The sequence below is a fragment of the Sciurus carolinensis genome, chromosome 13, assembly GCF_902686445.1.
Source record: "Sciurus carolinensis chromosome 13, mSciCar1.2, whole genome shotgun sequence".
In the NCBI taxonomy this organism is placed as follows: Eukaryota; Metazoa; Chordata; class Mammalia; order Rodentia; family Sciuridae; genus Sciurus; species Sciurus carolinensis.
Window position 1 is genome coordinate 58,056,078 of NC_062225.1, and position 13,775 is coordinate 58,069,852.

The 13,775-nt window shown below is 38.0% G+C and overlaps 1 protein-coding gene and 1 non-coding gene across 4 annotated transcripts in view; both read right to left on the reverse strand.

Moving 5' to 3' along the window:
- Nucleotides 1-13,775, reverse strand: part of Camkmt (calmodulin-lysine N-methyltransferase) — a 398,047-nt gene that overhangs the window by 367,684 nt on the left and 16,588 nt on the right. The gene's annotated exons all lie outside the window — the stretch shown is intronic.
- Nucleotides 323-396, reverse strand: Trnam-cau (transfer RNA methionine (anticodon CAU)). Its single transcript has one exon. It is a non-coding gene; the product is annotated as a tRNA-Met (tRNA).

A 13,775-nucleotide genomic window follows, 5' to 3' on the forward strand; every position in this document is an offset into this window, starting at 1 on the left:
CATGTACACAGAATAATAAAAGTCCATCTCATTCCACCAACTTTCCCACCCCCACACCCCCTCCCCTCACTTCCCTCTGCACAATCCAAAGTTCCTACATCACCTCCCCCCCTCACCCCATTATGGATAAGCATCCACATATAAGAGAAAACATTTGGCCTTTGGTTTTGGGGGATTGGCTTATTTAACTTAGCATGATAGTCTCCAACTCCATCCATTTACCTGCAAATACCATAATTTTGTTCTTTTTATGGTTGAATAATATTCCATTGTGTATATGTACCACATTTTCTTTATCTTTTTTTTTTTTTTTTTTTTTTTTTGGTGGTGCTGAGGATTTGAACCCAGGGCCTCGTGCTTATGAGGCAAGCGCTCTACCAACTGAGCTATATCCCCAGCCCCATTTTCTTTGTCCATTCATCTGTTGAAGAATGCCTAGGTTGGTTCCATAGTTAAGCTATTGTGAGTTGAACTGCTATAAACATTGATGTGGCTGCATCACTGCAGTATGCTGATTTTAAGTCTTCCAGGTATAAACCAAGGAGTGGGATAACTGGGTCAAATGGTGGTTCCATTCCAAGTTTTCTGAGGAATCTCCAGACTGCTTTCCATAGTGGCTGCAGTTCCACCCGCAATGTGTGAGTTTACCTTTCCCCCACATCCTTACCAAAATTTATTATTGCTTGTACTCTTGATAACTGCCATTGTGACTGGAGTGAGATGAAATCTTGGAGTAGTTTTGATTTGCATTTCTCTAATTGCTAGAGATGTTGAACATTTTTTTATGTTTCTTAATCAATTGTATATCTTCTTCTATGAAGTGTCTGTTCAGCTCCTTAGCCCATCTATTGATTGGGTTATTTGGTTTTTTTGGTGTTGTTTTTTGAGTTCTTTATATATCCTGGAGATTAGAGTTCTAACTGATATGCATGTGGTAAAGATTTTCTCCTACTCTGTAGGATCTCTCTTCACATTATTGTTTCCTTTGCTGTGAAGAAGCTTTTTAGTTTGACACCATCCCATTTATTGACTTTTGATTTTATTTCTTATGCTTTATGAGTCTTGTTAAGGAAGTCAGGTGCTGAGATGACATGATAAAGATTTAGGCCTACCTTTTCTACTATTAGGGGCAGGGTCTCTGGTCTAATTCCTTGGTCCTTGATCCACTTTGAATTTTGTGCAGGGTGAGAGAGATGGGGGTTTACTTTTATTTTGCTGCACATGGATTTCCAGTTTTCCCAGCATCATTTGCTGAATAAGCTTATCTTTTCTCCAAAATATGTTTTTGGCGCCTTTGTCTAGTATGAGATAACCATATTTATGTGGGATTGTCTCTGTCTTCTAATCTGTGCCATTGGTCTACATGTCTATTTTGGTGCCAATACCATGCTGTTTTTGTTACTATTGCTCTGTAGTATAATTTAAGGTCTGATATTTTGATGCCTCCTGCTTCACTCTTCTTGCTAAGGATTGCTGTGGCTATTCTGGGTCTCTTATTTTTCCAAATGAATTTAATGATTGCTTTTTCTATTTCTATAAAGAATGACATTGGGATTTCAATAGGAATTGCATTAAATCTGTATAACACTTTTTACAATATTAATTCTACAAAATTAATTCTTAATTTAATTGCATTAAATCTGTATAACACTTTTTACAATATTAATTCTTATTAATATTAAGATCTCCCAAGAACATGGGAGATCTTTCCATCTTCTAAGGGTTTCTTCAATTTCTTTCTTCAGTGTTCTGTAGTTTTCATTGTAGAGGTCTTTCACCAAAGGAGTTTTCCCAATTTCTTCTTCAGAGGACTCATCACTGTTGTATAGACATGAATTTGATTTATGGGTGTTGACTTTATATCCTGGTACTCCACTGAATTCATTTATTAGCTCTAGGATTTTCTGGTGCAATTTTTTGGATCTTCTAAATGGAGAATAATGCCATCAGTAAATAGTGATAGTTTGCATTCTTTTCCTATTCATATCCCTTTAATTTCTTTTGTCTGTCTAATTGCTCTGGCTAGAATTTCCAGGATTGTGTTGAATAGAAGTGGTGAAAGAAGGCATCCCTGTCTTGTTCTCCATTTTAGAGGGAATGCTTTCAATTTTTCTGTTTAGAATGATGGTGGTCTTGGGTTTAGCACAGATAACTTTTACAATTTTGAGGCATGTTCCTACTATCCCTAGTTTTTCTAGTTTGTGATCATGAAGAGGTGCTGTATTTGGTCAAACGCTTTTTCTGCATCTATTCAGATGATTATATGATTCTTGTCTTTAAGTCTATTGATGTGATGAATCATGTTTACTGATTTCTGTTTGTTGAACCAACCTTGCATCCCTAGGATGAACCCCACTTGATCATGGTGCACTATCTTTTTAATATGTTTTGTATGCAGTTTGCCAGAATTTTATTAAGAATTTTCACATCTATGTTCATCAGAGATATTGATCTGACGTTTTCTTTCCTTGACGTACCTTTGACTGGTTTTGGTATCAGGGTGATACTAGCCTCAAGAATGAGTTTGGAAGGGTTCCCTTTTTTTCTATTTCATGGAATACTTAGGAATATTGGTGTTAGTTCTTCTTTGAAAGTCTCGTAGATCTCAGCTGAGAATTCTTCTGGTCCTGGGCTTTTCTTGGTTGGTAAGCTTTTGATGGCATTTTCTATTTCATTGCTTGAAACTGATCTGTTTAAATTGTATATGTCCTCCTGCATTGGTTTGGGTATGCCTCTAGAAATTTGCAAATGTCTTTGAGGTTTTCTATTTTATTGGAGTATAAATTTTCAGAATAGTTTCTAATTATCTTCTGTATTGCAGTAGTGTCTGTCATAATATTTTCATCATGTCTTTTTCATCAGGAATTTTAGTAATTTGAGTTTTCTCTCTCTTCATGAGTGTGGCTAGGGATTTATCAATTTTATTTATTTTTTCAAAGAACCAACTTTTTGTTTTGTCGATTTTTTCAATTGTCTTTTGTTTCATCAATTTCAGTTCTGACTTTAATTATTTCCTGTCTTCTACTACTTTGGGTACTGAATTGTTCTTCTTTTTCTAGAGTTTTGAGATGTAATGTTAGGTCATTTATTTGTTGACTTTTTATTCTTTTAATGAATGAGATCAATGCAATGAACTTTGCTCTTAGCACTGCCTTCACAGTGTCCCAGAGATTTTGATGTTTTATCAGTGTTGTCATCTACCTCAAAGAATTTTTTATGTCCTCCCTGATTTCTTCTGCTATCCATTCATCATTCAATAGCATATTATTTAGTTTCTAAGTGTTGGAGTAGCTTCTATTTTTATTTTATCATTGATTTCTAATTTCATTCCATTATGATCTAATAGAATGCAGGGTAGTAGCTCTATTTTTTTGTATTTGCTAAGAGCTGTTTTGTGGCATAACATATGGTCTATTTTAGAGAGAGGATCCATGTGCTGCTGAGAAGAAAGTGTATCCACTCATTGATGAATGAAATGTCCTATATATATCTGTTTAAATTATTGATTGCATTATTTAATTCGATAGTTTATTTAATTTTTGTTTGGAAGATCTATCCAGTGGTGAGAGAGATATGTTAAAGTCACCCAGTAGTATTGTGTTGTGGTCTATTTGATTCTTGAAATTGAGAAGGATTTGTTTGATGTATGTAGATGCTCCATCATCTGAGGCATAAATAAGTATGATTGTTATGTCTTGTTGATGCATGATTCCTTTAAGCAGTATGAAATGTCCCTCTTTATTCCTTCTGACTAACTTTTGCTTGAAGTCCACTTTATCTGATATGATGGAAACCCCTGCTTCTTTATGCAGTCCATGTGAGTGATATGTTTTTCCCTATCCTTTCACCTTCAGTCTGTGAATGTCTTTTCCTATGAGATGAGTCTCTTGAAGACAGCATATGTCTTCAATCTATGTCTTTTGATTGATGAGTTTAGGCCATTAACATTCAGGGTTATTATTGAGATATGATTTGTATTTCTGATCATTTTGGTTTATTTTTGGTCTCTAACTTGACTTGGCTTCTCCTTTGATTGTCTTTGCCTTTACTGTATTTCCTCCCTTCACTTACTTTCATTTTTTTTTTCATTTCCTCTTCAATGGAATATTTTGCTGAGAATGTTCTGTAGCGCAGACTTTCTAGTTGTAAATTCTTTTAACTTTTGTTTATCATGGAAGATTTTTATTTCATCATCAAATCTGAAGCTTAATTTTGCTGGATATAAGATTCTTGGTTGGTATTCATTTTCTTTTTTTTAATGTTTTTTAATATGTTGACAGACCTTTTATTTTATTCATTTATTTACATGTGCTACTGAGAATCAAACCCAGTGCCTCACACATGCTAGTCACAACTCTTGCCCCAGCATTCATTTTCTTTCAGAGCTTGGTATATGTTGTTCCAGGACCTCCTAGCTTTGAGCACCTGGGTTCAGAAATCTGCTGAGATCCAAATTGGTTTCCCCTGTATGTAATCTGATGCTTTTCTCTTGCAGCCTTTAAAATTCTATCCTTATTCTATATGCTAGGCATTTCATTATAATGTGCTTTGATGTGGGTCTATTGTAATTTTGTAGATTTGAGGCCCTGTAAGCCTCTTGTATTTGATTCTCCATTTCATTCTTTAGTTTTGGGAAATTTTCTGATATTATTTCATCATTATTTCCTTTGGTTTGTATTTCCATGCCTTCCTCTATTCCAATAAATCTTAAATTTGGTCTTTTCATGTTATCCCATAATTCTTGGAAGTTCTGTTCATGGTTTCTAACTGTCTTTACTGTGTGGTCAACCTTATTTTCAAGATTATATATTTTTGTCTTCATTGCCTGAGGTTCTGTCTTCCAAGTGATTTAGTCTGTTGGTGATGCTTTCTATTGAATTTTTAATTTGGTTTATTGTTCCTTCATTTCAAGGATTTATGTTTGTTTTTTTTTTTCAGAATCTCTATCTCTTTATTGGAGAGATCTTTTGCTACCTGTATTTGTTCTCTTACATCATCCTTTACTTTGCAGATCAGTTTAATTATGTACAATCTGAACTTCTCCAACATTTCTTCTACTGTGTTGTCAATGGATTCTATTATTGTAGCATCTTGGTTTGTTTGGAACACTTTCTTCCCTTATTTTTTCATATTGTTCCTGTGCCTTCCCATCCAGCAGTGTGGATCCAAGGTATGATACTTTCTACCCTATAGACTTACAGTGGCCCTGCAGGTCTCCAATATCTTACCTTTAAGGTGGAGATCACTATTAACAGGAAGCAATACAAACAATATGCAACCTTAAGCCAAATAGGTCCGTTAAGACATTTATAGTTTTGTAGCAATAAATAGAAATGATGTGTTCAATTAATGTCTATGATATGGCCCACACAGCCAGCTTCTCCAGGTTCTCGGAACGGAACTGGCCCGCTAGTGAGAGCCTGTCTGAACAGAGCACGCTCCGAGTCCCGGAGCTGCTGCAGTGCAGTGTACTCCTGCAAAGAACCAGCGGAGAGCCTCGATCTGCAATCAGCCTCAGGGATAAGAACAGGGCAGCCGGAGACCTCTTCAGGCGGCTCTGCACACTCCGGCTGCGGGCTCTCTTCACGGGGCGATCCAAGATGGCGGCCTAGAGGGAGACTGCACCCCCGGTCGCTCCAGAACCCAGGAGTTAAGAAGGGGAGGCATTGAGAGACTCGGACTGAAGTGGAGCCACGGGTGAGTCTGCCCACTGGGTAAAGCTCAGCCCGGGTGGCAGGCCCAGATAGAGGTGGCTTAGCAGAGCCGGGCAGGGCAGCTTGAGTCTTCCCAAGGTAGTCTTCCACACTCCGGCAGTGGGCTCTTCCCACACGGCCAGCTGCACGGTGCAGGCCCACAGTGAGAGCATTTCCGCACAGAGCCAGTTCCAAAACGTGGAACCAGTAGGGGGCTAGGGGCAGTATTCTTCGAATGAGCTGCTTTATCAGATTCCTCCAAGACATCAGGCTACTGAAGGCTGGGAGGTGATACACTGGAAATCTACTGGGACACTATAAGCCAATAGTGGAAAACTGCAATATCTCAGGGTCCCACTGACAACTGACCATTATGAGAAAACAAGGGAAGAAAATGTCCCAAACAAACCTAGATACTACATCAATAAAACCCAATGACAGCAGAGCAGAAGAAATGTCAGAAAGGGAGTTCAGAATGTACGTAATTAAAACGATCAGGGAAGCTAATGAGGAGATGAAAGAGCAAATGCAGGCATTGAAGGAGGAGATGAAAGAGCAAATGCAGGCATTAAATGATCGCACCAATCAACAGTTAAAGACCAAATACGGGAAGCAAGAGATCATTTCAATAAAGAGTTAGAGATACTGAAAAAAAAACCAAACAGAAATCCTTGAAATGAAGGAAACAATAAACCAAGTTAAAAACTCCATAGAAAGCATAACCAATAGGATAGAACACCTGGAAGACAGAACCTCAGACATTGAAGACAAAATATTTAACCTTGAAAACAAAGTGGAACAAACAGAGAAGATGGTAAGAAATCATGAACAGAATCTCCAAGAACTATGGGATATCATGAAAAGGCCAAATTTGAGAATTATTGGGATTGAGGAAGGCTTAGAGAAACAAACCAAAGGAATGAACAATCTATTCAATGAAATAATAACAGAAAATTTCCCAAATCTGAAGAACGAAATGGAAAACCAAGTACAAGAGGCTTATAGAACTCCAAACATACAAAATTACAACAGACCCACACCAAGGCACATTATTATGAAAATACCTAACATACAAAATAAAGACAGAATTTTAAAGGCCGCGAGAGAAAAGAATCAAATTACATTCAGAGGGAAACCAATAAGAATATCAGCAGATTTTTCAATCCAGACCCTAAAAGCTAGAAGGGCCTGGAACAACATATACCAAGCCCTGAAAGAAAATGGATGCCAACCAAGAATCTTATACCCAGCAAAACTTACCTTCAAATTTGACGATGAAATAAGATCCTTCCATGATAAACAAAAGCTAAAGGAATTTACAAAAAGAAAGCCAGCATTACAGAACATTCTCAGCAAAATATTCCATGAGGAAGAGATGAAAAACAACGATGCAAATCAGCAACAGGAGGCGCTAGCCTAAAGGAATAGCCAAATAAAGGAGAAACCAAATCATGTCAAAAACAAATATGAGTCAATTGACTGGGAATACAAATCATATCACAATAATAACCCTGAATGTTAATGGCCTGAATTCATCAATCAAAAGACACAGACTGGCAGATTGGATTAAAAAGAAAAATCCAACAATATGCTGCCTGCAAGAGACACATCTCATAGAAAGAGACACCCATAGACTAAAGGTGAAAGGATGGGGAAAAACATACCATGCACACGGACACAGCAAAAAAGCTGGAGTATCCATCCTCATCTCAGATAATGTGGACTTCAAACCAAAACTAGTCAGAAGGGATAAAGAAGGACATTACATGCTGCTTAAGGGAAGCATAAATCAGCAAGACATAACAATCATAAATATCTATGCCCCGAACATTGGCTCATCCACGTACGTCAAACAAATCCTTCTCAATTCCAGAAATCAAATAGACCACAACACAATAATACTAGGCGATTTTAACACACCTCTCTCACCACTGGATAGATCGTCCAAACAAAAATTGAATAAAGAAACTATAGATCTCAACAACACAATCAGCAATTTAGACTTAACGGACATATAGAATATACCATCCAACAAAGAATGAATACACTTTCTTCTCAGCAGCACATGGATCCTTCTCTAAAATAGACCATATTTTATGCCACAAAGCTACTGTTAGTAAATACAAGAAGATAGAGATACTACCTTGTACTCTATCAGATCATAATGGATTGAAATTAGAAATAAATGACAGAATAAAAAACAGAAACTTCTCCAATACCTGGAGACTAAATAATACACTATTATATGATGAATGGATAACAGAAGACATCAGGAGGGAAATAAAAAAATTCTTAGAAGTAAACGAGAACAAAGACACATCATATCAAAATCTCTGGGACACTATGAAAGCAGTACTTAGAGGAAGATTTATTTCATGGGGTGCATTCAAAAAAAGAAGTAGAAATCAACAAATAAACGAGTTAACACTACAGCTCAAAGCACTAGAAAAAGAAGAGCAGACCAATACCAAAAGTAGTAGAAGACAGGAAATAGTTAAAATCAGAGCCGAAATCAACGAAATCGAAACAAAAGAAAAAATCGGAAAAATTAATAAAATAAATAGTTGGTTCTTTGAAAAAATAAATAAAATTGATAAACCCTTAGCCACACTAACAAAGAGAAAGAGGGAGAAAACTCAAATTACTAAAATTCGGAATGAACAAGGAAACATCACAACAGACACGAGTGAAATACAAAACATAATTAGAAGCTATTTCAAAAATCTATACTCCAACAAAACAGAAAACCTTGAAGACATCAACAAATTTCTAGAGACATATGAACTACCTAAACTGAACGAGGAGGACATACACAACTTAAATAAACCAATTTCAAGCAATGAAATAGAAGAGGTCATCAAAAGCCTACCAACAAAGAAAAGTCCAGGACCAGATGGGTTCTCAGCCGAGTTCTATAAAACCTTTAAAGAAGAGCTCATTCCAATACTCCTCAAACTATTCCATGAAATAGAAGAGGAGGGAACCCTACCAAACTCGTTCTATGAAGCCAATATCACCCTGATACCTAAACCAGACAGAGACACATCAAGGAAAGAAAATTTCAGACCAATATCCTTAATGAACATCGATGCAAAAATTCTCAACAAAATTTTAGCAAATCGCATACAAATATATATTAAAAAGATAGTGCACCACGATCAAGTGGGTTTTATCCCAGGGATGCAAGGTTGGTTCAACATTCGGAAATCAATAAATGTCATTCACCATATCAACAGACTTAAAGTTAAGAATCACATGATTATTTCAATAGATGCAGAAAAAGCATTCGATAAAATACAGCATCCCTTCATGCTCAAAACACTAGAAAAATTGGGGTAATGGGAACATTCCTAAACATTATAAAGGCCATCTACGCTAAGCCCATGGCTAATATCATTCTAAATGGTGAAAAACTGAAAGCGTTCCCCCTAAAAACTGGAACAAGGCAGGGATGCCCTCTTTCACCGCTTCTATTCAACATCGTCCTTGAGACTCTAGCCAGAGCAATCAGACAAACCAAAGAAATTAAAGGGATACGAATAGGAAAAGAAGAACTCAAACTATCCCTGTTCGCTGATGACATGATTATATATTTAGAGGAACCTGGAAATTCCACCAGAAAACTTTTAGAACTCATAAGTGAATTCAGTAAAGTAGCAGGTTACAAGATCAATGCTCATAAATCCAATGCATTTTTATACATAAGTGATGAATCTTCAGAAAGAGAAATTAGGAAAACTACTCCATTCACAATAGCATCGAAAAAAATAAAATACTTGGGAATCAATCTCACAAAAGAGGTGAAAGACCTCTACAATGAGAACTACAGAACACTAAAGAAAGAAATTCAAGAAAACCTTAGAAGATGGAAAGATCTCCCATGTTCCTGGATAGGCAGAATTAATATCGTCAAAATGGCTATACTACCTAAAGTTCTATACAGATTCAATGCAATTCCAATTAAAATCCCAATGATGTACCTCGCAGAAATAGAGCAAGCAATTATGAAATTCATCTGGAAGAATAAAAAACCTAGAATAGCTAAAGCAATCCTCAGTAGCAAGAGCGAAGCAGGGGGTATTGCAATACCAGATCTTCAACTCTACTACAAAGCAATAGTAACAAAAACAGCATGGTATTGGTACCAAAATAGACAGGTAGATCAATGGTACAGAATAGAGGACATGGACACAAACCCAAATAAATACAATTTTCTCATACTAGACAAAGGTTCCAACAATATGCAATGGAGAAAAGATAGCCTCTTCAACAAATGGTGCTGGGAAAACTGGAAAACTATATGCAATAGAATGAAACTAAACCCCTATCTCTCACCCTACACAAAACTCAACTCAAAATGGATCAAGGACCTCGGAATCAGACCAGAGACCCTGCATCTTATAGAAGAAAAAGTAGGTCCAAATCTTCAACTTGTTGGCTCAGGATCAGATTTCCTTAACAGGACTCCCATAGCACAAGAAATAAAAGCAAGAATAAACAACTGGGATAGATTCAAACTAAAAAGCTTTCTCTCAGCAAAGGAAACTATCAGAAATGTGAAGAGAGAGCCTACAGAGTGGGAGAATATCTTTGCCAACCATACCTCAGATAGAGCGCTAATTTCCAGAATCTATAAAGAACTCAAAAAACTCTACACGAAGAATACAAATAATCCAATCAACAAATGGGCTAAGGAAATGAACAGACACTTCACAGAAGAAGATGTACAAGTAATCACCAGATATATGAAAAAATGTTCAACATCCCTAGTAATAAGGGAAATGCAAATCAAAACCACCCTAAGATTTCATCTCACCCCAATTAGAATGGCGATTATCAAGAATACAAGCAACAATAGGTGTTGGCGAGGATGTGGTGAAAAAGGAACACTCATACATTGCTGGTGGGGTTGCAAATTAGTGCAACCACTCTGGAAAGCAGTGTGGAGATTCCTCAGAAAGCTTGGAATGGAAACACCATTTGACCCAGCTATCCCACTCCTTGGCCTATACCCAAAGGACTTAAAATCAGCATACTACAGAGATACAGCCACATCAATGTTCATTGCTGCTCAATTCACCATAGCCAGATTGTGGAACCAACCTAGATGCCCTTCAGTTGATGAATGGATAAAGAAACTGTGGCATATTTATACAATGGAATATTACTCCGCAATGAAGAATGATAAAATTATGGCATTTGTAGGCAAATGGTCGAAATTGGAGAATATCATGCTAAGTGAGATAAGCCAATCTCAAAAAACTAAAGGACAAATGATCTCGCTGATAAGCGGATGAGGACATATAATGGGGGGTGGGAGGGGCTAGCATTAGGTTTAGGGTTAGGTTTAGAGTTAGGCTAAGGAGAGCAGTAAGAATGAAGGAAAGAAGGACTGTGTAGAGGGAAAAGAGGGGTGGGAGGGGTGGGAGGGGTGGGAGGGGTGGGGGGGAGGGGAAAAATATAATAAACATCATTACTCTATGTAAACGTAAAAAAAATAAATAAATTAAAAAAAAACAAAAAAACAAAAAAAAAATGTCTATGATATAAACAGGAAGTTTGCAAAAGGGTCTACAATTTCTAATGGCAGACAAAGAGAACAGGGGTGGTGTAGGATGTGATGTTTATGAAGTAGGGGGGAGAAGGTAGAAGTATTAGATCATAGGAAGAGTGAAAGAGGAACTTGGCTGTTAGCAGGAGAAAAGAGAAAGAGAATCTGGGGAAACAGATAAATGAGAGGAAACTATAGAGAGTGAAAAAAGAAAATGTAATAAAAATTAAAATAAGAGAAAAAAATTAAGAAGAAAAAGAAAAAATGTAAAAATAAAAGAATATACAACAAAACTGTAATATACTCTTCAGACACCCCAGTCCTCAATAGCCTGATGCATGAAAAGTACTTGCTTTCAAAAATGGTGGGGATGTGAGAGTGGGAAAAGAAAAGGAAAATCTCAAAAAAAAATTGAATTATTATTTCTGTTGAAGTGTAATAGTTTCTCTGCTTCCCTTCTCATCTGATAGGTGGGGTTTTCTGGAGTTTGCTGGTATCTCCACCCTCAGGAAAGTGATGGTTACTAGGGTGGGAGGGTTAGTCTTGGAGGTGGAACTCCCAGAGGTGGGGTATAGCAAGTCCCCGTCAGAGGACTGCACCCCAGGAATCTCCTTTGGGGTCCACTCATGTAATGTAGGAGCCTGATCTTAGTCCCTTATGTCATTTGTGGACCCCACAATTCCTGGTCTCTAATTTAGTCTCTAAACTATTTTTTTCTTCTGTCCCCGCTCTTTCAACTTCCCAATCAGGCACCTCTCTCTCTGGAGGTCCTGAAGACTGTGCACCTTAACCTGGGCACCCGTCATGGAGAGCTGTTCTGTATTGGGCAAATAAGGAACAGGTGTTGAGAGCTGCAGGCCAGCCACATAGCTGCAAGCACTGGGCCAGGTTAGTGGCTAGGAAGAGGTTGGGAGACTGGGAATTGGGGAGTCAGATGGCCCTGTTGATTGCCAGCAGGATCTACGGATGCTGGGTTGGGAAAGGAGTCAGGGACCAGGTTGGTGTCAGGTCCCAGAAGGGGCCAGCCCAAGTAGGCTCTGGAAACCCACTGAGTGTTGGACTGGTTGGATGGGCAAGCTGAGGGCAAGATGTCCTTACACCTTCCTCCAATCAACCGACCCTATGGAAGGTTCTCTTCTGCCTCTGCAGCAAGATTGTGACTATTAGTACACCTAGCAGGGAGACCTCGGGTGTAACCAAGTCTGCAGGCACCTGGATGGTGTCCCTAGATGGAAGAGGCTGCATCCCTAGATGGTGGTGGCAGCAGCAAACCTATAGGTACTTTGATGTTGGACTTCTAGGCCCTGGAAGCCTCCAAGATGGAGGCTTCCGCAACTGGACATGGCGATGGCAGTATCAGAGGTAACCCAAGATGGCAGTGGATGTGTCCCTACATGGAGGCAACCACTTTCAGAAATGGGGCAGTGAGAGCGGGTCATGGGGTGACAGTGGTTGGCCACATTCAGAGATGCAGCACTGTGGAGGGCAGTGCTGTGGCGGATGGGTGCCTCTAGGCCATGTCTGGTGTCCCAACATAGAGGCTACCATGGTGAGGTGGCTATGGTGGTGGCTGCAGTGTCCCAAGATGGAGGCAGTCACATTGGGAAATGAGGAAGCAACAGCAGGAGGCTCAGTGATGGTGGGCAGTGGTACTGGTAGATAGGGTGCCCAGGAGGGTTTAAAACCAGAATAGTATTTAATTTGGGGGCTGAAAAATAATAATAATTCTCCTTTCAGGAGTCAGTGCCTCAGAAAAATAAATAGGTGGGCACAAAACAGAAGTCAAGGAGCAAAAATGAAAGTTAGGACTTTCTCCGAAAATCTTTCATAGGAAGAAGAATTAGGTCTATCCAGATCTCAACACAGAAGATAGATCAAAGAGAATCAAACAAAGCTAGAGGGAAAGCATTTAAGATTCTATATGACTTCAACCATGATAAAAAGAGGGAATGAAAATAAGGAAAAAAGGCTAACACTCACCTGATTCAATTATAAACAACTTGAGAAAAGTAATTATATGAGGGTAGAAAAGAAAGTGAAGGGTTAGAAAACACCCTGGAATTAAGTTCAGAGAAAGAAGACTATAAAATTTATAAATAATATTTGGAGTCTTAACTAAAACCATGAGATCATACCTAAGCATAGTAGTTTCCTAAAATGGCCAAAAACTAGGGGTGAGAGAGCAATGTTGCTTCTTTTTCTACTGAGAATTTAGAACACAAGAAGTCAATATAAAATAAAAAATATGTAAACGTGAAAAATATGAGGTTGTTTGAAAGATGCGAAAGGAATGGGTTTATCTGAAGACCCAAACTGTTGAGTCACTGCTGCAGAAGTTAAATAATGTTAAGAAAAGTAATAAAGGGTCCCTCAGGGCAACATCACAAGTACAACACACAACCATTTCTAAGATGTGGTCTCTAGTGTTTCTTATTCATTCCCTACAATAAAATCAGAGGCTTAGTACAGCACAAAATACAATTACCAGATGTCTTAACTACTCTATATCAGCAGACACTCTTTTCATTTTA